Raw genomic sequence first — 22,196 nt, 5'->3', positions numbered from 1 at the left:
AATCAATGATTCTCTCTCATCATTGATGTTTCTCTCTCTCTCCCTCTCCCTTCCCCTCTGAAATCAATAAAAATATATTTAAAAAACACACAAACCCTTGTTGACAGCCCAGGGCACAGAGATATGTCCTAACAGCGGGTCATCATCAAGCAGTCCTGACCACCGGGTGACCCAAGACCTGGACCTGGGCCATCAGAGGCTCCTCACCCCCTCCGCTTCCCAGGAATGTACCACTCTGCCCGCCGTAGCCACAGGGGGAGTCCCGGTCAAGGACACAGCCTTGCGAGACCATCTGCAGCCTCGCGAGACCATCTGGACAGAATCCAGGACTGAACGCAGGTGAGGCCTCTCCACAGAAACTTTTAAGGTTCTAGAACGCAGGTGCAGAGATAAACTTGTCCTTTGGCCCCAAGCTAAGCCTCGTGTGTCAGTTCTCCTGCTTAGTAAACACCGCCGCCTACCCACCTGGACGTGGCCTCGCTCTTTCCTCCACCGCTCCTTGCCCTCGCTCTGAGCATGGAGGCCACTTTCACATTTTTTCCTGGGAAGCTCCCAAATTTGGGAACCAAAAATATTATTTCAAAAGGTAGTATTTTGGTATTTTATTTGTATGCTCCATTACGTGGCCTAATAACGGGAATCCCAGTTATTTAAGTGACTTGGCCAAGGTCAAATAAATATCAGCGTCGGAACTGAGGCCTGGATTCTGATGTGCTCACTTCCAATGCCCTGCGCTGCCCCTTTCTTCTCAGTGCCAGAGAAACACTGAGTGCAGACCTTCCGAGCGCTAACATTTGCACAGGCGCATCCTGGAACGGCGTCGACAGTGAGTTCCAGGGTCAATCTCAAGTACGATTTTGGAAAGGAGAGGCCAAGCGAAATGAGATTAGCTTGCAGGGACAATGTCATCCTTCACTTGGGCCACACCTACCAAATATATATTTTTAAAATATATTTTATTGATTTTTTTTTACAGAGAGGAAGGGCGAGGGATAGAGAGTTAGAAACATCGATGAGAGAGAAACATCCATCAGCCGCCTCCTGCACACTGCCTCCTGGGGATGTGCCCGCAAGCAAGGTACATGCCCTTGACCGAAATCAAACCTGGGACCTTCACTCCGCAGGCCGATGCTCTATCCACTGAGCCAAACCAGTTAGGGCCCAAATATATTTTTAAAGATTGTCTTTATGTGTGCCAAAGATTCCCAACCACCGAGTGTTATTGTACAGATTCTAGTCCAATTTATTTGTGTGACAAAAGATTGTGATTTAATGTTCTCCTATATTTGGAAGGGAAACTTTTCCGTTTGTGAATGTCTTGGATATCTCACCAAACCAGCTAAGCCTGGACATCCAGGAGCTTATTTCTTGAACGCCATGGTTCAATAAAGATGCATACCCTACCATTATTGTTGTGATGCCCACCCTCCCCCCCAAACAACAACAACAACAAAAGATATGTCTTGGATTGGTTGACGCAGATGGGCACAGAGCAGCATGCCAGAAATGATGCCCTTTGGATCATCTTCTTAAGGCAGGCCACACAAAGAATCGTTCAGCTAGCTTGACCAAACGCTCTTCAGCAGATTTCGGAACTGCTTAGGAAGCTGCCAGAGAGGACACACCAATGCGGGAGCCACAGCCAGAGCCAGTGCCACGCGCAGCCTGTGCTGGAGCAGTGGCCTCCTTCCTCCCGGATGGCAGCGTGGCCCGGGCTGTGTTCTCTGAAGTTCTAATGCAACCTGTGCGACCCCATGACCTTATTAACTGGAGCACCTCTGTGGGTCCACCCATGAGCGAGGCAGATTCCCCAGGTCTGTGAATTGCGAGTGGCTTCTTGGCTTCTCAATCGATAGGCAGAGCTTCTGACAGCATGTGAGAATGCTCAAGCCAACTGGGGGGAGTAAAGGCTTAGTTCTGAAGCCCTTGCTGGAAGCCAGAGAAAGAGGAAGTTCCCTGAGTGCTTAGCAGCCGGCTCCTCCCCCTGCCAAATTTTTAACTACACATTTCCCCCATTAAATCAGAATTGGTGATACCTATATAAATGTGTAGTGTTTGAAAATTGAAAATGATATTGAAAAATAGCGATATTGTTGACTATACAAGGCAATGTCTTCAAATCGAGTAATGATGCGATGTGTGTGGTTAACCGTAACTACGCAGGAAGTGGTTTCATTTAAAAGTTTTTGTGCTCACCCCCACCCCCTCCTTTTTTTTTTCTTCAGTTCTGAAATTAAACAGCATCCAACATAGGCCTACTCTTACGACATGTGACTTCACTGTTTTCCGTTTTTGCTGAAACAGTCATTAACAGTAACAAGTTGATGGCAGTTTCAATAAACAAGTCATCACGGAGAAAAGGTAAGTGAGTTTTAACTTTATATTGAACATGAAATTTAAACTGGAAAACATTGGACAGATTATCCTAAGCTTTGGTGTGAACATATAAACATTTCTATAAAAATGTGATGTTTTCGCCTGTGATTGAAACATAAGTTTGTTTCCTTTGGTTGCAGGCAAGAATATTCTTTTCATATTTGCAGCTGTCAAATTCTCAACTTCTTTATTGAGATATTATACTCAGATCCTTTACACAGATTTCATAGTAAAATATTAAAGACAAAATAAGGTATATTTTTAGTTTGAAAGTGCTTTTAAAAATAACTACTAGAGAAAATGCAAAACTTTGCATTTTTAACTGGTTTTATAAAAATATGTACTATTTGAGATCCAGCAAATGAAAGAAAAAAGGCATTTTAACAATAAGAATTAACATCTGGATTGCAATGTGAGAGATACTGTAAAGTGCTGTAATAAAGTTAGCACTAGAAACCCTTGAAAAGGTGTAGGTCATTAAATGAGTAGTTTATTAAATAGCTATTAAAAAGCAGCAAAGTTTAAAATGCAATAGAAAGCTCAGTACTGTGACATTTGGATGTATTTTTTTTCTAAATTTTACTCAAGATATAAGTGAAATGAGCGCAAGTTTATTTCATAAGCAAAACTGTATGTTTAAAACAGAAGTCACAGCTGACTTCACCAAAGGTTACTTCTGGGGAAACAGGCAAATTAGCGATATACTTTTGTTATTTATATAATTATATAATTTTCCTTCCTTGAGATTTTCCAAAATAAAAACTCTAGTAATAAAAAAGGTTTTCTTAATCATAAATTGACAAGAATTTTTATATTGACTTCTTGCTTTTATAGAATGTCTGTGTGTGCTGTAACATATGTACAGAAAATATGAAAGTGTTGCTAATCTCAGAGACAAATACCTAAAATAAATCTGACTGTAGATTTTTGAAAGAATTTTAATAAAAGCCCCTGATATGATCCACTCTTTTCTAATATTATTTTTATTGTGTTGTTGGATGGGGGAAGCGATGACCCCCACAACACCTATATTTTTGTGTTATTAAAAATGGTTACAGGGTTGATAAGTGACAACAATTTTCTTTTCTTGTCTTCTATTGAAAGACATATATAAATGTGTTTTTTTTTAATATGGTCAAGTTAGCAGGAAATTATTAGGCATACTAGTACACTCCATTTTAAGACCTTTTCAATTGTCAATACTGAAGCTTGCTACTTGTTAACTTAAAATTATCACAAAAAACAGATTAAGACTTGGTGTTCAATACATTTTTTTATTGTTAGAATGTAAAAAGACCTTGGTAATATGCATTTGCTTTGATATAGTGATTAGCTTTTTAATTTGTTGCATTACCTCACAATGGAAAACATTATTTAAATCTGCCTTCAATATTGTGGTTCTGACTCTCTGTATCTATAGAAGCTGTGTAATTTAGATAGTTTGGGTTGATATGTTATTAGTTTATTTCATTTTATTATAAAAGAACATTGCATGAATAAACATATGTAGTACTTATACATTAGAACAAAATGAATATCCATATAAGCGTTTGGTACTGAAAAAAAAAGGTCAGTATAGTTTTTTAGACTATGTAATACTTTAAAAGCCAAATTCTCTATAAAACAATGGTTTCTTGCAGAAACAATTAAAATAAAAACATTTTATGGGATATATGTAAAATTAAGAATTAATTAAACATAGCTTAGCATTCTAAAGCATAAAGAACAACAAGTAGTGCTTATAGACATGTAAACTAAAACACACTCAGAATTGCTTGTAAAACAGGTAATGTATTATCTCTTGAATATACAGACCAAGTCTTAAGAAGCAATTCCAACTGAGTTATTGTAGGTTACTATACCTTGATACATTTTAAGTGAATAAATAAGAAACACATTTTGGTGAAATAATAGCAATGCAGAGGATCTCATTTGGAGAGCTAGTTCAAAACTTATTTATTAAAAGAATATCATTCTTTTCCACTTGGGGCCAGCACTCAGCAATAATCAGAAAGAAAACATGCTTTCATTGATATTCCTCCTCTTCTTTTTTAAGGGTCTGTTCTGGAGTGGCCTACTCTATCCCTACTTTAGAATACCCCAGCCTTGGTACCCAGTGGGAAAGGCCTCACTTTGCTCATTCCATCCCACTCCCATTGTCCTTAAAAATCTCTTCATCCTATTTCTCAGCATTGAGAGCATCTGATAAAAGTTGTCCATGCTCACAGGAAAAGGTCACAGCAATTTGTTTCTCTATTTTTTAGCCAGGCCATCCTCCTAGTAGAATTCTACTATGGTCTCCCAGCAGACAGGATCCACAGAACAGTTAAATGTTGAGGACTTCCGTCTCAAGTGAGGCAAATGGGAAGATATATTTTATGGCAGAAAGTGTGTTTTGTTACTCATTGGTCCTGCATGTGGTATTTAAGCACAGAATTCCTAAGACTGTCCTATATAAAGGGTCCATCAAAGACATGTGCCCAGTGCTCTAAGGCAGTGGTCGGCAAACTCATTAGTCAACAGAGCCAAATATCAACAGTACAACAGTACAACAGTACAACAAAAAAATTTCTTTTGAGAGCCAAATATTTTAAACTTAAACTTCTTCTAACGCCACTTCTTCAAAATAGACTCTCCCAGGCCGTGGTATTTTGTGGAAGAGCCACACTCAAGGGGCCAAAGAGCCTCATGTGGCTCGCGAGCCGCAGTTTGCCGACCACGGCTCTAAGGTATTCCTGAAAAGACTTACATATTTCTTATGGTAGATGAAAATTACATGTATTATATCTTCAGATAGTTTTGGTATTCCCATAAACTTGGAAAATATTTAACATAATGAATTGATTTATATATTTTTTAAACATCTTTTATCATCCTAAATTTAACCCCTTGAGTAACAGAAGCATATATATAACAAAATAATTGTTATATAGCTGGACATTAAAATGTGCTTGTGTCCTGCCTCTATTCCCAGTCAGGACACATTCCTGGGTTACGGGTTCCATCCCAGGTTGGAAAGCATACAGAGGGCAACCAATCAATGTTTTTCTCTTACATCGATGTTTCTCTCCCCCTAACTTTCTCTCTCCCTCACTCCTTCCCTTGCTCTCTCTAAGCATGCCCTAGAGTGAGGGCTAAAAATAACTAAATAAGTAAATAAATGTACTTATAAATATTCTAAATTTCAGTTTATAGTAAACTTTCATTTATAAAGGGTTAAAAATGAGTTAAAATTAGCCGACATAATAGAGATAGGCAATCATTTATATAATTAAAATTTCCAAGGAGAGCGAAGTCAGGCATGGCTGGATCCAGGAGATCACACATAAATATCAAGATTTGTTCTTATTTTCTTTTTTCTATAAGCAGTTTCTTGCAGAAACTCACACTTAAATGACAAGAAAGCTTTAGGTTTACATCAACCCTTTCAGCAAACTCTGTTGCAAATTAATGCCTTTCCTCTAACACAACAAAGGATTGAGATCTATTTGGACTGAATTGTATCACATGACCATAGCTGAACAGATCTTTGACTCATGCACAGACACCCTGAGTGACCCTGAGTGACCAGGCCTAGGTCACAGGCCCACTCATGCATTGAGGAGCCACCTGCTCCTGCAACACATGTTCTCTTAGCTGAAAAGAAGAGCTTCCACACAACAGAAATGAAAATGCTTTCCCCAGAAGAAAGGTGGTTTCATTACTTGTAGGGAAAAGCACAGAACTCCACAACACAGCCACATGTAGTCACATTTAGAAGCATTACTTACTAAATTGTCCAAACTCTGCCATCAGAATGAAATACAGTATCAGTTTACAGGTTAAGTTTGAATAAACAAGTGTTTCAATTAAACTGAAATAAAAATATTTTTAACCAGCTACTCCATGTATGAACCCCTCCCCACAATATTTGTCATCTAAAACTTATAATCTAGTATGATTACTATTTTAATAATTATGGTGCAAATAAACATTTCTACATACCATAAAAAGATACAATAAATATTCTATCAGGGTTCAGAAATTCATCTAACATTTTTGTATTCTTGTTATGTCAGCCAATAAACCAGAGAATTTTTCAGGTGTTGCTTCATTTGATCATATCCTACCAGAAAAATTAGGACAGTTTTGGAGAAAACATTTGGAGTAGTTTTCAGACAAAGCGAGGACTTGGGAGATGAGAAACATTCCAAGTGACAGGAAGAGAATGTGTCAAGGCACAAAAACATGGAGAAATATCAGAAAATTTCTGAGGAAGAATTAGTTGTCTAGTTTTGTTAGCTAGAAGAATAGATAATGGTAGGAGGTAAGGCCAGAAACATAGTTTGAGATCCTAATAGAGTGGACTAGCTGAACAGATTATGACTAAGGATTGTAAATAACAATAAGGTTGTTGAGCATGGAAAATACCTAATTGGATATCCACATTTTGCTTCTCAATGGGTTATTTAGCATCAGGATTTATTTGCTTCTTCCATATACCTCACTGTTGGTGACAAATGCTTCAGGGAAGTTTATAGAAATGGTTGCAGTCACTGGAGAGAGGTATTCCTCAAAGATCAGGCGCTAGCGCATCTCCCCAAATGCCTTGAGGTTCTTAAAAAGGCTGCAATCTATTTTTTTTCTTTTCATTTTATGAAAGTCATTTTTATATGTATGTTTTGTTTATTTTTAGTTTGGGAATAGGTAATAGATACAGTGAGGCCGTTCGAAATAAAAATAAAACAAATAATAAAACTTTTAGAGAAAAGTTTTCTCACATTCTAATTTTTATATACTACCATTCATCCCCAACTTAACCAAACAGGCAGCTGCATTCTTTTTAAATCCCCATCTGAGGATCTGTTTTCATTGATTTTAGAGAAAGAGGAAGGGAAAAGGGGAGAGAAACATCGATGTGAGAGAGAAACATTGATAGGCTGCCTCCTGTACAACCCCAACCATGAACCGAACCTGCAACTTTTTGGTGCACAGGATGAGGCTCCAACCAACTGAGCCACCTAGCCAGGGCGCCAACCACATGTTTAAACTCTTCGTATTTTCTACATACACATATGTCTTCCTTTATTAAATTTAAAGGTAACATACTATGCATACTTTGCTTTTTTTCATTTAGTAATACCTTGGAAATATTTCCATACTAAAAATAAAAAACCCTATGTAATTCTCTCATTTTTTACAGCTGTTCAGTACTCCACTGTGTGGATATATCATGCATAATTTCAGTCTCTTGTTAAAAGTTTCATGGGTGTTTTCAATTTTTTGCTAATACATGAATGTTTTAATGTAATTGTGAACACTTGAAAATATATCTATGGAATGAATTTCCAGAAATGCTATTTATTTAAAAACCAAGAGATAAAATAATTTTGATAGTTATTGCCAAACGCTTCTTCATGTTAGTTGTAACTTTTTGAACTTCCCCCAGCACATAATGAGGATGCTGCTGGAAGCTCCTTAGCTTTCCCAACAGATTGTGTTGCCACACTTTTCAGGTTTTGCCAATCTGTACAAAACTGTATCTCAACAGTTTTATTTGATATTTCTGTTATGATGATTGGGGTTGAGCTTGATCTAAAAAAATTAAAGTTCTATTTGTCATTCTTGTTAAGAGAACATACACTTTCTCAACTGTGTAATACAGGATCAAAAGCATCAGTGAAGTTCAAGCCTTAGAATGAGATGTTAAAGGAAGTAAGGAATTGGGGCTAGCATATGTAAAATACACTTTGTATAAAGCTTGAAATAGGCAGTCACCAAAAAAATGGGATGAAATATAAATGTTTAAAGGAAGGAGAGGAGAAAAGGAATACAAATAAATAAAATGAAGAAAAATATTCAGAAACCCAACAAGGTCTCAGAGGATACTCAAACAGATGGGTGTAAATCACTAGCTCAAGTAGATAAATTGACCTGAAACAGAAGGAAGAGCACTCGAGTGAGTGTATATGCAGATGAATTGGATATAGATAAGACGAAATGAGGAGAGGAAGTTGAGGGAATACATGCTTCATTTTTTTTCTCCTCCTCTGACATGGTAGGGAAGCTCATCTGATGAGAGGGAGTACTTACAAGATGCCAAAGAATAGGCTGAATAACTTATTTTAAAATATTGGTCTTGTCAGAAACACACAATAAGTACAATTGTGGATTTTAAAATTGATTTTTCTCTTTTCTGTGGCATCAGCCCAGTTCAATTGAACTCCGTAAATAATTTTGAGCAACTAAGTAGACTGTGTTGTGCTAGAAATTATCAGGGACACAAAGAATCAATGTGCTCTTTAGCCATTGAAAACTTTGTAGTTTCACAAACACAGCGATTTAAATATAAATTTATATGTATAAATACAATGCCATAGAAATAGTCCAGAATATGTTATTTCAGAGTCTTAATGGTTTCGCTTTCTCAAGTTCCATGGCTATTTATATGTCTTTATATTATCCACTAGAGGCCTGATGCATGAAATTCGAAATTCGTGTAAGAGTAGGCCTTCCTTCCCCAGCTGCCTGCACCGGCTTCCCTCCGGCACCTGGGCCTGGAGCTTCCCTCCAGCCCCTGCTTTGTCCAGCCTAATTAGCATATTATGCATTAATTATTATAGATTATTTGAGCTGCATTTAATGCAAATGAACACTCTTTGCCCCTTGAGCCTGTCTGTTCATTTAACTTCTGGTATATTTCGTTTTCCCAGTTTTTCTCCAAACTCACTGGATGTTCCTTCTCTGTTTCCTTTACTCACTCTTTCTCATCATCCAACTCTCTAAATGTTGGAATGTCCTGCACTCAGTCTTCTGATTTCTACCTTTCCAATCTCAGCTCTTGTCTTCTGTTTATTCCTAGGTGATCTTACTTTGTGCAATGAGTTGAAATACTATCTATATTCCAATTAGATCTCAACACCAAATCTTTTTCTTAGCACTGGAACTATAAGGCAATTGCCTACTCATGGTCTCCAATGAAATCTCTCACAGAGATAGAAAAATGAGTATATTTAAGACTAAGCTCTTAACTACTACTCATTTGTTCCTGTCCCAACCTGCTTCTTCCCTATTTCCATCCTTCTCATTTAATGGTACCAACATTTATCTATCTTTTAAGGTCAGTAAACTAAGAAGTACCCTCAGTTCCACTATTTCTTCACATTCCTTATCCCAAACCACATCCAAGTCATCAGTTATAAGCAGAGCCTGCAAAATATTGACCATTATTTTAATTTAACGGCTCTTGAAAAGTTATATCTTTTTTTCGCCCCAGACAAATAGCTCTTTTAATTTTTTTCTTAATTTTGTTTGTTTTTTGGTATTATGACTTTTTCTCAAAAAAATGTGCTAAATTAGTACAATAAGTGACATTTTGATGACATCATAATTTTAGATAAAGCCATACTTACAATTCACTTTCTAGTGTCAAGTTAGAGAAAAATCCTAAAAATATGTGGATTAATGTTGATTTGCACATTTTGAATGAACTCAAGAAGATTGAGGAGGTAGTAACTTTCAGAACCTTTCAGTAAGGGTTCTTTTTTTTTTTGGCCCTAAAAGTGTTTTTCTGTGTTGTAATTTATTAAGTATGCTCTGAGAAAAAGAAAACTGTAGTCTTACAATCATTAAAAATTTTGGTGAAGAAAATAATTCAGGAAAAAAGGGAAATTTGATAATTTAAAAAATATTATATCTTACATACATTTTTTCCAAATTGTTGATTTTTACATAAACCCATTTTTATCTATTCATATGTTTATATATTTATAAATGATAATTGTATATATTCAACTCTTATTTAACAGAGTAGAGGTCGGTGCACGAAATTCGTGCATGGGGGGAGGGGGTCTCCTCTTCCCAGCCTGTACCCTCTCCAATCTGGGACCCCTCGGGGGATGTTGGACATCCCTCTTACAATCCAGGACTGCTGGCTCCTAACTGCTCACCTACCTGCCTGCCTGATCGCCCCTAACTTCCCCCCTTGCCAGCCTGGTTGCCCCTTACTGTCCCCCCTGCTGGCCTGGTCACCCCTCAATGGCCCACCTGCAGCCTAGTTGCCCCCATCTGCCCCCCCCCCGTTGGCCTGGTCGCCCCCAACTGCCCCCCCTGCTGGCCTGATCGCCCCCAACTGCCCCCCCTGCTGGCCTGGTTGCCCTCAACTGCGCCCCCCCTGCCAGCCTGGTTGCCCCTCCCTGCCCCCCTCGGCTGGCCTGGTCACCCCTCACTGCCCCCCCTGAAGGCCTGGTTGCCACCAACTGTGCCCCCTGCCGGCCTTGTCGCCCCTCACTAACCCTCCTGCTGGCCTGGTCGTCCCACACAGCCTGCTCTTCAGTCGTTTGGTAGTCCCTCACTAACCCCCCTGCCGGCCTGGCCACCCCATGCAGCCTGCTACTCAGTTGTTTGGTCATCCCTCACTAACCCTCCTGCTGGCCTGGTCACCCCATGCAGCCTGTTCGGTCATCCGTTCGGTTGTTTCGGATGTGATGGCCCCTGGCTCTTCATATATATATATAGATTTCTCTAAATGTCCTAATTAAATCACTTCTACCCATGTTACTGTATAATTATCCTGATTTGTTTCCCTGCTTCTACTTTTCATATAACATTCATTCTTCAAGGAGTAACCAGAGTGGCCTTCTCAATACTTAAATTATATAACTCTTCTACTAAACCATTCCAAATACCTTTCCATTGTACATCAAATTCATTCAATCTTCTTTTATTATTTGAAAGCCCTCTCTACCTCATTACTCTGTTTTTGTTTTCTTAAATTGTCTTTTGGATATGGGGAATTATATTTATTTTGTTACATTGCGTAGCGGCTATCTTTACATAGACTGGATGGTCTGTGAGAGTATTTACCTTGTTTGTCTTTTTACAACTGAATAACTAGAACCTAGAACAATGGTAGGTATACATATAATAAACACACAATGAATATTTGATTAGTGATAGAATAAACAGTACAAAGTTGACTAGCTATAGAATCAGGGAAAATTTTATGGTCATTTGTGATTTCTCCTGGGTATGAAAAATAGGGGAAGTTTAGGGGAAGGAGAGCTAGAAACATATTTCAAACAAATCACACTTTATGGGTACATTTTCAGTTACCTGACAGTGGTGAAAGTTGGATTAGAACCTTGGATCCATTATATACTGTGGTGCCTTTCTGAAACTCAGGACAGGTGACACATCATCCACACCAACCACCTCTAACTATTGCAATTTTAAGCTATTTTGCTAAAACCCTGGTATTAAATTTTAATCATTTTATGTTTGTTTTTGATTCATTTTCTAAAACCTTAGAGAAATGTTTGTTCTAATCTCTACTGATGTAATGCCAAGCTGGGAGTCAAAATGAGAGGTTTTCAGAAGAGTTAGGAAAGGTAGACTGCTCACGAAACTAGGTGCTGAGTCAAGGGAAATTTTTCTTTCTGTTAATTTATTTTTCTCCTTTAGTTAGTTTCATATTAGAATTTTAAGGGCTAGAAACTGAGTAGTAAAGTCCATATTCATTTTTATGATAAGTGTACTGGGAACTCAAGTAATCTGAACCTCCATATAATATCATCTACTTGTATCTTGATGTTTCTCTTAAAGGAAGTGGAATTTAGGAGTGAACATGAGTGTTGGATATCCCAATAGTGTCTCCAACACTGTGGTAGGTACTATGGTGTTATAAAAAATAGACAATATTCCCTTATTTGCAAGATATTTACGATAGTATGAGACATTCATCAATATAAATTATTAGAGTGGGATTATTAATAATACTAATCAAACTATGATTATGCTATTATGTATAATGTATATTATATATCAGATGTTTGTGATATTATTTGATATTCATAAAAATAATGTGAGGGAGCCCTGGCTGGTGTGGCTTAGTTGGTTGGGTGTCGTCCTGTGCACTGAAGGGTTGCTGGTTAGATTCCTGGTCAGGGCACATGCCTGGGTTGTGGGCTTCATCCCTGGTAGGGGGCATGCAGGAGGCAGCTGATTGATATTTCACTCTCACATCAATGTTTCTTTCTCTCTCTCTCTCCATCCCTCTCCCTTTCTCTAAAAAATCAATACAAATATATTTTTTTAAACCATGTAAGGGAGCCAGTATCTGTTTTGAAGATAAGGAAGGTACGATTAAGTGGTTAAGTATCCAAATTTATATACTACTTAGTTGAGTGTATCATGATTTACAGGGATATCTGGATAATACAAAAAGCATCTTATATTCACAATGCCTCTCTACACATTCTAAGCCTGTTAAGTGACACCAGTTAAGCAATGCTGGACGTCATTATATGTTTCTTAGCATCTGAAAGGGTCTAAAAGGATTCTGCTTTGTTGAATGTCTAAAGCAATGCCATCTGTGGAAAATGGGTTGCTTGTTCATATTAATTACCTCACATACAGGTGATACAAAATATGTGAGGAAAGAAACATTTTTGCCTTAGTTTCTGTCATAATGCCAGTACCTTATCTATTTTTCTTTATCTCTTCTGGACGCCATGTCTTCCCACAGTCCTTTAATGTTCAAAATTCCTTCTTAAGCCATGCTGAACATTATGATGTGGCAACTAGCAACAAATGGCTACTCAGCACTTGAAATGTGGCCAGTCTAAATTGAGTTGTAAAGTGAACTCCCACTTTTAAAGATTATTACAAATAAAGAGAATGTAAATTATCTCATTAATATTTTCATATTGATCATGTGCTGAAATTATAAATTTTTTATATACTAGGTTAAAATATATTATTAAAGTTAATTTTACGAATTTTATTTTACTCATCTAATGTCGCTACCACAAATTTAAATTACATATGTGACTCACATCATATTTCTAGTGAGTGGCACAGCTCTAGACCATCTTCTCTTTTCCCCAGGCACCTTTGACATTCCTTCCCATTTTTATGCTTTAAATGTAATCTCTCAAATATGATTCTTAAATTTCTATCTGGCCTTGGCTTCTCTTCCAATATTTTTCTTCATTTTAGTTTGTTCCTTGATATATCCATACCTTGATTTCTCAAGTCATCTAAACAAGTAATTTTAGAATCTCTATGGTTTCACTTATTCCATACATCCAATCAATTGCCATGTTTTAGGGGAAGCCAGTCCCTCCTCTCTATTTTTACTTATTGTCATAGTTATTTATTTGGTTATCCATTAACCAAATAAATAACTTTATTTAGACTCTGGCAAAGGGGCCTCACTTGCTTCCATACTCCTCTTTCTCATTTTTATTTTGCCTATTTCAGATTTATTTTATGTCTTCAGGTTGATTAATACAAGTAAGAATGTCCATTCTCTATTTTTATTATATTTAGAGTTTTTAAAGTGAGTTCACATACCTTATTTTATTTGATTATTCCAACATGCTAGTGAAATAAACAGGAGCTTTTAGTAGATTTAAAGAAGGTAATAACACATGGAGTAATTGAATTGTTTGAGAACATGATGAGAACATATTTCTCCCAAACTTTAGTCCAGAACTTCTTTTATTCCTTATAGAGATAGTAAAGATATTAAGAACTCAGGCTGGGAAGTCAGAGAAAGCAATGTTCAATCCTGGGCTCCACCACTTGCTAGATATTACATATGTTATGTTGTGCAGTGTACTCCATCTCTCTGAGCTTGATTTTCCTCACCAATAAAATGGGGGAGTTTCATCACAAGATAAAAAGAAAAGTAATGTGTGTAAAATATTTTGTCTACTTTGTGGCATATAATAATTTTTTTAAAATAGGTTAAATGTAGTGCAAATAGTAGCCATAGTAATTGGTTTATTAGGTTCAATCCATTGATGACCATTTCCCCCCTTGGTATGAAATAAAACGTATGCCAAGATATTTTTGGTTTATTTCAATTGTAAGTATTGTGATACGATTATAGAGCTCATCAAAAGCATTTCTTGCTATTGCTTTCATTTCCCCAATACAGCTGTGTGGGGGCGGATAGTATAGCCCTGTGTGGGAGAAGGAAGAAGGCTCACTCTTTTCTTGTTTACCAGTTTTGGGTTGATATGGAAGCTTTCCTTTGAGCAGCTCAAGATGTGTCCTCACCAAAAATACCCTTTATTTTTGAAGAATTAATATCCATCACACAGTGCAATTCAAAAAGTGGTAGGCAGCCATTGACTCTTGGACACGCAATTAAAATACAGAAAAACTACAGAGACAAGGAGAAAGAGAGAAAGCAAAGTGTTCTTCACCCACTTGTACTTTGTATCTCAATTTTGCCTAGGGCAGTAAGGTGATAACATAGGAGGTTCCTGAGGCAGATATGCTAGGATTCTAGCAAAATTATTCTAGAAGGAAAAATAAGAAAGGAAATTGAGAGGTCCAGGATCATTTTTATTTATTTATTTATTTTTTCTCCCTGAGAAAACCTGCTCAGGATTCCATGTATGTAGGTTGAGTGAGTAGACCAATCTCAGTCCTAATTCTGAAAACTATTAGGACATCCACTTAATGCAAGTAAGGTGTATCAGTGGGAAGTGGCTATGGTGCTGCCCTTGGAGAACCGGCTTTATCCTATAGGTCAAGCCCTTTTGGGTTATAGTTTGGCTTTAAGAAAGTGAGCTGTGGTTTCAAAGTGGGAAGTCGACAAGAAAGGAAAACTAGAGACTAGTCAGTGTGGGGTAGAGCATGACTCGAGGGATGGGGAAGGTGAGATGCAGTGGTTATTCCCTGACCCGAATGCCCTGTATCTCAAGGCCATTTGGCAGCTTTTGATGTAGGGAAGTGGGAAAGAAACATAGGAATCCAGTGACATTTGGGGCTGGAAACCACAACCAGTCTAACATAGTGGCAAACCTGAACTGGTTGTAAATGCTCACCGTCTTGGGGTAATTGGAGGCAGGGGATTTCAGATAGGCACCAGGTACCTGTAATGTTCTAGACACAACACAGAGCAACAACACTGATAAATGTAGCGTCTGACTTTAAGGATCCCACAGTCAATTTGAGCAGAAGAGACACACAACTCAAATAGAGAACAGAAAAATCTAGAAGCCAGGATATAATTATCTGCCAAAATAGAAAAGGAACAGTAATGGAGGTCAGAGCAGAAAGGAGGAAAAGGGGAACTTAGTTAGCAATAGCAAAGAGCACAGCACAATCTCCTACTCTTTGTCATTTGAGTTCATGTTGAAAACATTATAAGAATATATGAAATAATGTTAATCTTCAATGACCCATTCTAATACAGTGGAACAAACACAGTCTCTTCTTGGTTTTGTTCTACATTTCTAATATATAATATATATAATGACATTGATTTAACGTGCAGCAGAATCTCTGCTCAACCCACACATCAGAGGAGCAGTGTTCCCAGAGGTGACTGATACCAAGAATCACAGTCACAAATGCCCCCGCCAGTCCAGATACCTATGCAAATCAAGTGTGAAGGGAGAGAACTTCTGGACCAGAGAGAACTTGGCCATATAGAGGATGTAGTGGGTGCCCACCTCCAGCTGACAGTTACCATGCATACCTTGATAAGTTTTTCACACCTTGTGACTTCTCAAGAGAAGACACACAGATTTATACCTTTTTAAAAAGTAAAAATCCTCATTTTCAATGGGAACTCATTCAAAACATTTGAAATCATTGTTCAGGCCCAACAACATATGTCTGTGGGTTGTGTTTGGTTGGCAGTCTGCTGGTTTTCCACCTCTTTTTGATTTTCTGGCTGCTCCTAAGCAAGCAGGAATAGGGTGCAATAACTGTTTACACAATACATTCTAATCAAGGGTTAGTGACTGACTAGCACATTAGATTATCCTATGAAAAAGCACCCATTTAAATATAGTTGTGTGGGTGTTTTTTTGTTTTTGTTTTTTTTAAATTTAGGTCCTTGTTTTGTCTGTCTATCTTTCATGACTGTGTTCATTTTGCTATTTGAAAGAACAAAATTTCTTCTGCTTCCAATTCTCCTCAAAGTATTTTTTAACCATGAAAATATATCTCCAAAAGGTTAACTTTTCTAAATCATAGCAAATATAGTAATCTTTAGTTTGCCTGCTATTTTCAAAGCCATGTGATATAAGTTATGGACCAGAGCATCCACACTTGTATGGATGCATTGTTGGAGGGAAGCTAAAAGGGAGGTTCATATACCTTGGGCGGTGGTAATAATAGAAAGGACAATTTAAACACACATGTATGCATACACAGACAGATGTGAAATTCACAGCCCACAAGATGGGGAAATGTAGCTGGGTGTGGCTGTATAACCCATTTCATCATACATGGTATCTATTAATAGATCAGAATCTGTAAGCCTCAGAAGTAGTTTGACAAGGCTATAAGTGAATAAAGGGAGGAGAGTGAGAAAAAAGAATTACTGTTCAATAATGTTTAAACAAAATAGATAATCCTGGTAGCCATTTAAAAACTATAAATATTTATGCATTCCCTTTTGAGCACAATATGCACAAGTCAAAGTCATATATTTTGCTTTGTGAGGAACCTAAAATAATTTAGAACTTTGACTACACTACTACAAATTATAGTAACAATTAACTGGAACCTAGTTAGTCATCTAACCCTCTTTTCTACATCTCAGCTCCTAGGAGAGGACTCCCCCAGCTCTCCTTTGAAGAAAGAGAAGTAAAACACCACTTTAATTATTTTTAAAACATATATGTTTTTATTTATTTTATTATTAATTTTAATTTATCTTTATTGTAAAAGTATTACAGATGTCCCCTTCCCGCCCCCCCCCCCCCATTGCTCCCCTTCTCCCTCCTCTGTTGTCTGTGTCCATGGAAAACACCACTTCTTTAAATGAGGAATCTAGTCCCCGAACAACTCAAGGATTGAGGTTCCTGATAATGCAACTGAAGTGCTTCAAGAGACTAAAAAATGCGCCTTAATCAACCTAGGAAGGAAAGGGTACCTTTTAAGATATACAACATATGTAGCATATCGAAAGATCTTCAAAGAAGGATTGAAAAACTTAGTCTAAAACATTCAATTTAAATAACGTGGTTTGGTAAATAATTTTTCCTATTTTGATATTCTTGGCTTCATAAAAGGAAGCCTCACTAGCCCCAAACTTCAGATGAAATTTGAATGAACACAACAGTATTTTGTGGAATCTGTTTTGTTCTTACACCAAAAATCCTTTGATGTTCAACAAGGAAGATAACTGTTTGCAAGTGTTTAAATTGACATTGTTTTACTTACACAAAGTTCATGATATAAACATTAAACAACAGCAAAAAACACCTGTGCTGAAAGTTATACAATAGACCCTGATTGTTTGTCTTATGATCCTTTAGGGTTTTCCTTGTATGTAAGAGAATTTATTTTGTAGCAGTAACTAAGCTTGGATGTGTGTTCTGGATTGCTAAACATCATATTTAAATTAATCTTAAATAGATATTCACAGTATTACTTTCATGTACCTCTGTGTCTATGTTTCCATCTCTAAACCTACCTACTCACTACCTACTCTCTTCTTTTTTTTTTTTAGGTTTATTGCTTTTTTAAAATTTTTTTTTATTGAGGTATTATATGTGTACATATCTTACCATTCCCCCCCCACCCCACACCCATACATGCCCTCACCCCCCAGAGTTTTGCGTCCATTGTTTATGCTTATATGCATGCATATAAGTCCTTCGTTTGATTTCTTATCTCCCCCACCTCTCCCTAACTTTCCCCCTGTAATTTGAAAGTCTGTTTGTTGCTTTACTGTCTCTGTATCTATCTTTTTGTTCATCAGTTTATAATGTTCTTTATTATCCATAAATGAGTGAGATCATGTGGTATTTTTCTTTCATTGACTGGCTTATTTCACTTAGTATAATATTCTCCAATTCCATCCAGGTTGCTGCAAATGATGAGAATCCCTTCTTTTTTATGGCAGCATAGTATTCCATTGTGTAGATGTACCACAGTTTTCTGATCCAGTCATCTGCTGACGGGCACCTAGGCTGTTTCCAAATCTTAGCTATTGTAAATTGTGCTGCTATGAACATAGGGGTGCATATATCCTTTCTGATTGTTGTTTCTAGTTTCTTCGGATATATTCCCAGGAGTGGGATTACTGGGTCAAATGGGAGTTCCATTTTCAGTTTTTTGAGGAAACTCCATACTGTTCTCCACAGTGGCTGCACCAGTCTGCATTCCCACCAGCAGTGCACGAGGGTTCCTTTTTCTCCGCATCCTCGCCAACACTTGTCGTTTGTTGATTTGTTGATGATAGCCATTCTGACAGGTGTGAGATGGTACCTCATTGTTGTTTTGATTTGCATCTCTCGGATAATAAGTGACTTTGAGCATGTTTTCATGTTTTCTCTTGGCCTTCCTTCTGTCTTCTTTTGAAAATATTCTGTTTAGGTCCGTTGCCCATTTTTTTATTGGATCATTTATCTTCCTTTTATTAAGTTGCATAAGCTGCGTGTAGATGTTGGAGATTAAACCTTTATCAGTGATAGCATTTGCAAATATGTTCTCCCATGCAGTGGGCTTTCTTGTTGTTTTGTTGATGGTTTCTTTTGCTGTAAAAAAGCTTTTTATTTTGATGTAGTCCCATTTGTTAATTTTCTCTTTAGCTTCCATTGCCCTAGGGGCAGTGTCAGTGAAGAAGTTCTTTTGGCATATGTCTGAGATTTTGTTGCCTGTGGATTCCTCTAGTATTTTTATGGTTTCCCGTCTTATGTTTAAGTCCTGTATCCATTTTGAGTTTATTTTTGTGTATGGTGTAAGTTGGTGATCTAGTTTCATTTTTTTGCATGTGTGTGTCCAATTTTCCCACAACCATTTATTGAAGAGACTGTCTTGACTCCATTGTATGTTCATGCCTCCTTTGTCAAATATTAATTGAGCATAGTGGTTTGGGTCGATATCTGGATTCTCTATTCTATTCCATTGATCTATATGTCTGTTCTTGTGCCAGTACCAGGCTGTTTTGATAACAGTGGCTTTGTAATACAGCTTGAAATCTGGTATTGAGATCCCTTCTACTTTATTCTTCTTTCTCAGGATTGCTGCAGCTATTCGGGGTCTTTTTTTATTCCAGATGAATTTTTGGAGAGTTCTTTCTAGATCTGTGAAATATGCTATTGGTATTTTGATGGGGAGTGCATTGAATCTGTAGATTGCTTTGGGTAGTATGGACATTTTAATGATGTTGATTCTACCAATCCATGAACATGGTATGTTCTTCCATCTGTTTACGTCTTCCTCTATCTCTTTTTTCAGTGTCCTGTAGTTTTCCGCGTATAGGTCTTTTACCTCCTTGGTTAAGTTTATTCCTAGGTATCTTAATTTTTTTGGTGCGATGGTAAATGGGATTGCTTTTTTAGTCTCTCTTTCTGTAAGTTCACTATTGGTGTATAGAAATGCCATAGATTTCTTGGCGTTAATTTTGTATCCCGCTACATTGCCGAATTCATTTATTAATTCTATTAGTTTTTTGATGGAATCTTTTGGGTTTTTTTATGTACAATATCATGTCATCTGCAAATAAGGACAGCTTCACTTCTTCTTTTCCAATTTGGATGCCTTTTATTTCTTCATCTTGCCTAATTGCGATAGCTAATACTTCCAGTACTATGTCAAACAGGAGTGGTGAGAGTGGGCATCCCTGTCTTGTTCCTGTTCTTAGGGGAAATGGTTTTAGTTTTTGCCCATTGAGTATGATGTTTGCTGTGGGTTTATCATATATAGCTTTTATTATGTTGAGGTATGATCCTTCTATTCCCACCTTGTTGAGAGTTTTTTATCAAGAAGGGGTGTTGGATTTTGTCAAATGCTTTTTCTGCATCTATTGATATGACTGTGATTTTTATCTCTCAATTTGTTTATGTGATGTATCACATTTATTGATTTGCGGATATTGTACCATCCTTGCATTCCAGGGATAAATCCTACTTGGTCATGATGTATGATCTTTCTGATGTATTGCTGGAGCCGATTTGCTAGGATTTTGTTGAGGATTTTGGCATCTATGTTCATGAGGGATATTGGTCTGTAATTCTCTTTCATTGTGTTGTCTTTATCTGGTTTTGGTATTAGGGTGATGCTGGCTTCATAGAAGGAGCCTGGAAGTGTTCCTTCCTCTTGAATTTTTTGGAATAGTCTGAGGAGGATAGTACCTACTCTCTTCTCACTCTTCCCAACTATGATCCATACCACTCCTCCCAACCACCAGCATATTCCCAAGTGAAATGTATTCCTAGAAAACTTAATTTGAGCAACAATATAAACAAATATGAATCTAGTAACAATGGGCTCTAAAAACAAAGAGACACTATAGTAATTGGTAACAATTTTAGAACAATGCAGATATAACATTTAAAAATAACTTTATATAATTCTATAGACATGTTTCTCAAGAAAGTTCAGTATGCATCTGAGTCAGCAGCAGTGATGGCCAAGCCTGTAGTTTCTCAGGCCCATCTTCAGTCTTGCTGAGTGGACATGTCTTTGGAAGGTACAGTGGAACCTGCCTGTTTATGAAGCTCCTCACACTGACCCTTGCGCATCACTGCTCTAAGTGTTCTTCTTCCTCACTTCTAGAGCTGTTTGTTAATTTTCAATGGAAGATGAGTTATTTCTGACCTGAAATCCCAGAATAAATCTCAGTTTATTACAAATAATTTTGAACTATTTCCAATTGGATGAAGTTCTGTGAGTTTGATAATAAATTATAAAAAGTGATCATGGCTTTTGGTCTGCACTTGTGATACAAATATCAAGTGTGTTCCCCTTTAATTACAAATCCCAGTACCTCAGCAAGTCATGCCTTCATCCTCAGGCATTTGCTTTGTCCCTGTATACCACTTTCTCTACTAGCAACAGGGTCGTTCATTGCCCCATTCCCGTGGTAGGATTGCAGCCCTACCTCTCTAGGCCAATCTCCTTTGTGGGTAATTGAGCTTTCTCTGAATAATACCAGGTATTCAGAACTGACACTTAATAACATACCACCTAGTTGATAACCATCTGTAGATGGGGACTTCTGAGTAATGCTCCTCACAGATTATACAAACACAGGCATTCACACACACACACAACTATTTAAAATGTATTTTCATGCATACATAATTGAGTGGGAGAGAAACTGATTTTTAAATGCATTAAGGGAGACGTTGTGAAATATTTTATTTTAACGTTTTAATGGTATTGCCATTGTCACAATAATGGACTATGACATTACTGTCCCATTCTCAGACATGTCCCTTTGGCACTGAAATCCAACCCAATCAATTCAGAATTTGAAACCATGGGCATTAGGGAAAGATTAATTGCATACAATAACAAACTTGCTAAATAAAACAAATGTCAGCCATATTTGACTACTGTCAGTTACTGACTTCTGTTCATTAATGTTGAGCACTAATTATGCAATATGCAGCTTCTCCATGTTTTAACACGGGCAGGCCACAATAGAGATAGTCTAGTGTACCACAATTGATGGGTGATTAGATATTTTTTTAAAATATGTTTTTATTGATTTTAGAGAGAGAGGAAGGGAGAGGGAAAGAGAGAAACATCGAGCGATTGCCTCCTGCTCTGTCCCTGATCGGGGATTGAACCTGCAACCTGAGTATGTGCCCTGACTGGGAATCAAACTGGCAACCTTTTGGTGTGCAGGACAATGCTCAGCCAACGGAGCCACACTGGCCAGGGCAATGCCTGATAAATTGAATCTGCTTGATGAAGGGCTTTGTAGCATCCTTTGGGAAATAAATACTATACAACATGAAATCCCAGGAAACAAGCAATTGTAGGTTGAAATGTCTTTTTCACACTTGATACTCTTTTCCCAAAGATCAGTGAATTAGTCCGTCCCAGAGAGTGTGAGACTGCTTGTTTTGCCC

General features: G+C 37.4%; 1 protein-coding gene across 1 annotated transcript in view; it reads left to right on the top strand.

Moving 5' to 3' along the window:
* The first annotated feature begins 2,290 nt into the window (after positions 1-2,290).
* ARHGAP15 (Rho GTPase activating protein 15) overlaps positions 2,291-22,196 on the top strand; it is a 665,200-nt gene continuing 645,294 nt past the window's right edge. Inside the window, exon 1 of the mRNA XM_079782709.1 lies at positions 2,291-2,361. The gene's annotated coding sequence lies outside the window, so the exon portion shown is untranslated. The remainder of the gene's footprint in view (positions 2,362-22,196) is intronic.

Source organism: Cnephaeus nilssonii, assembly GCF_951640355.1.
Source record: "Cnephaeus nilssonii genome assembly, chromosome: 10".
In the NCBI taxonomy this organism is placed as follows: domain Eukaryota; kingdom Metazoa; phylum Chordata; class Mammalia; order Chiroptera; family Vespertilionidae; genus Cnephaeus; species Cnephaeus nilssonii.
Note: the sequence above shows the minus strand (reverse complement) of the source record. Positions and strands in the feature narration are given on the sequence as shown.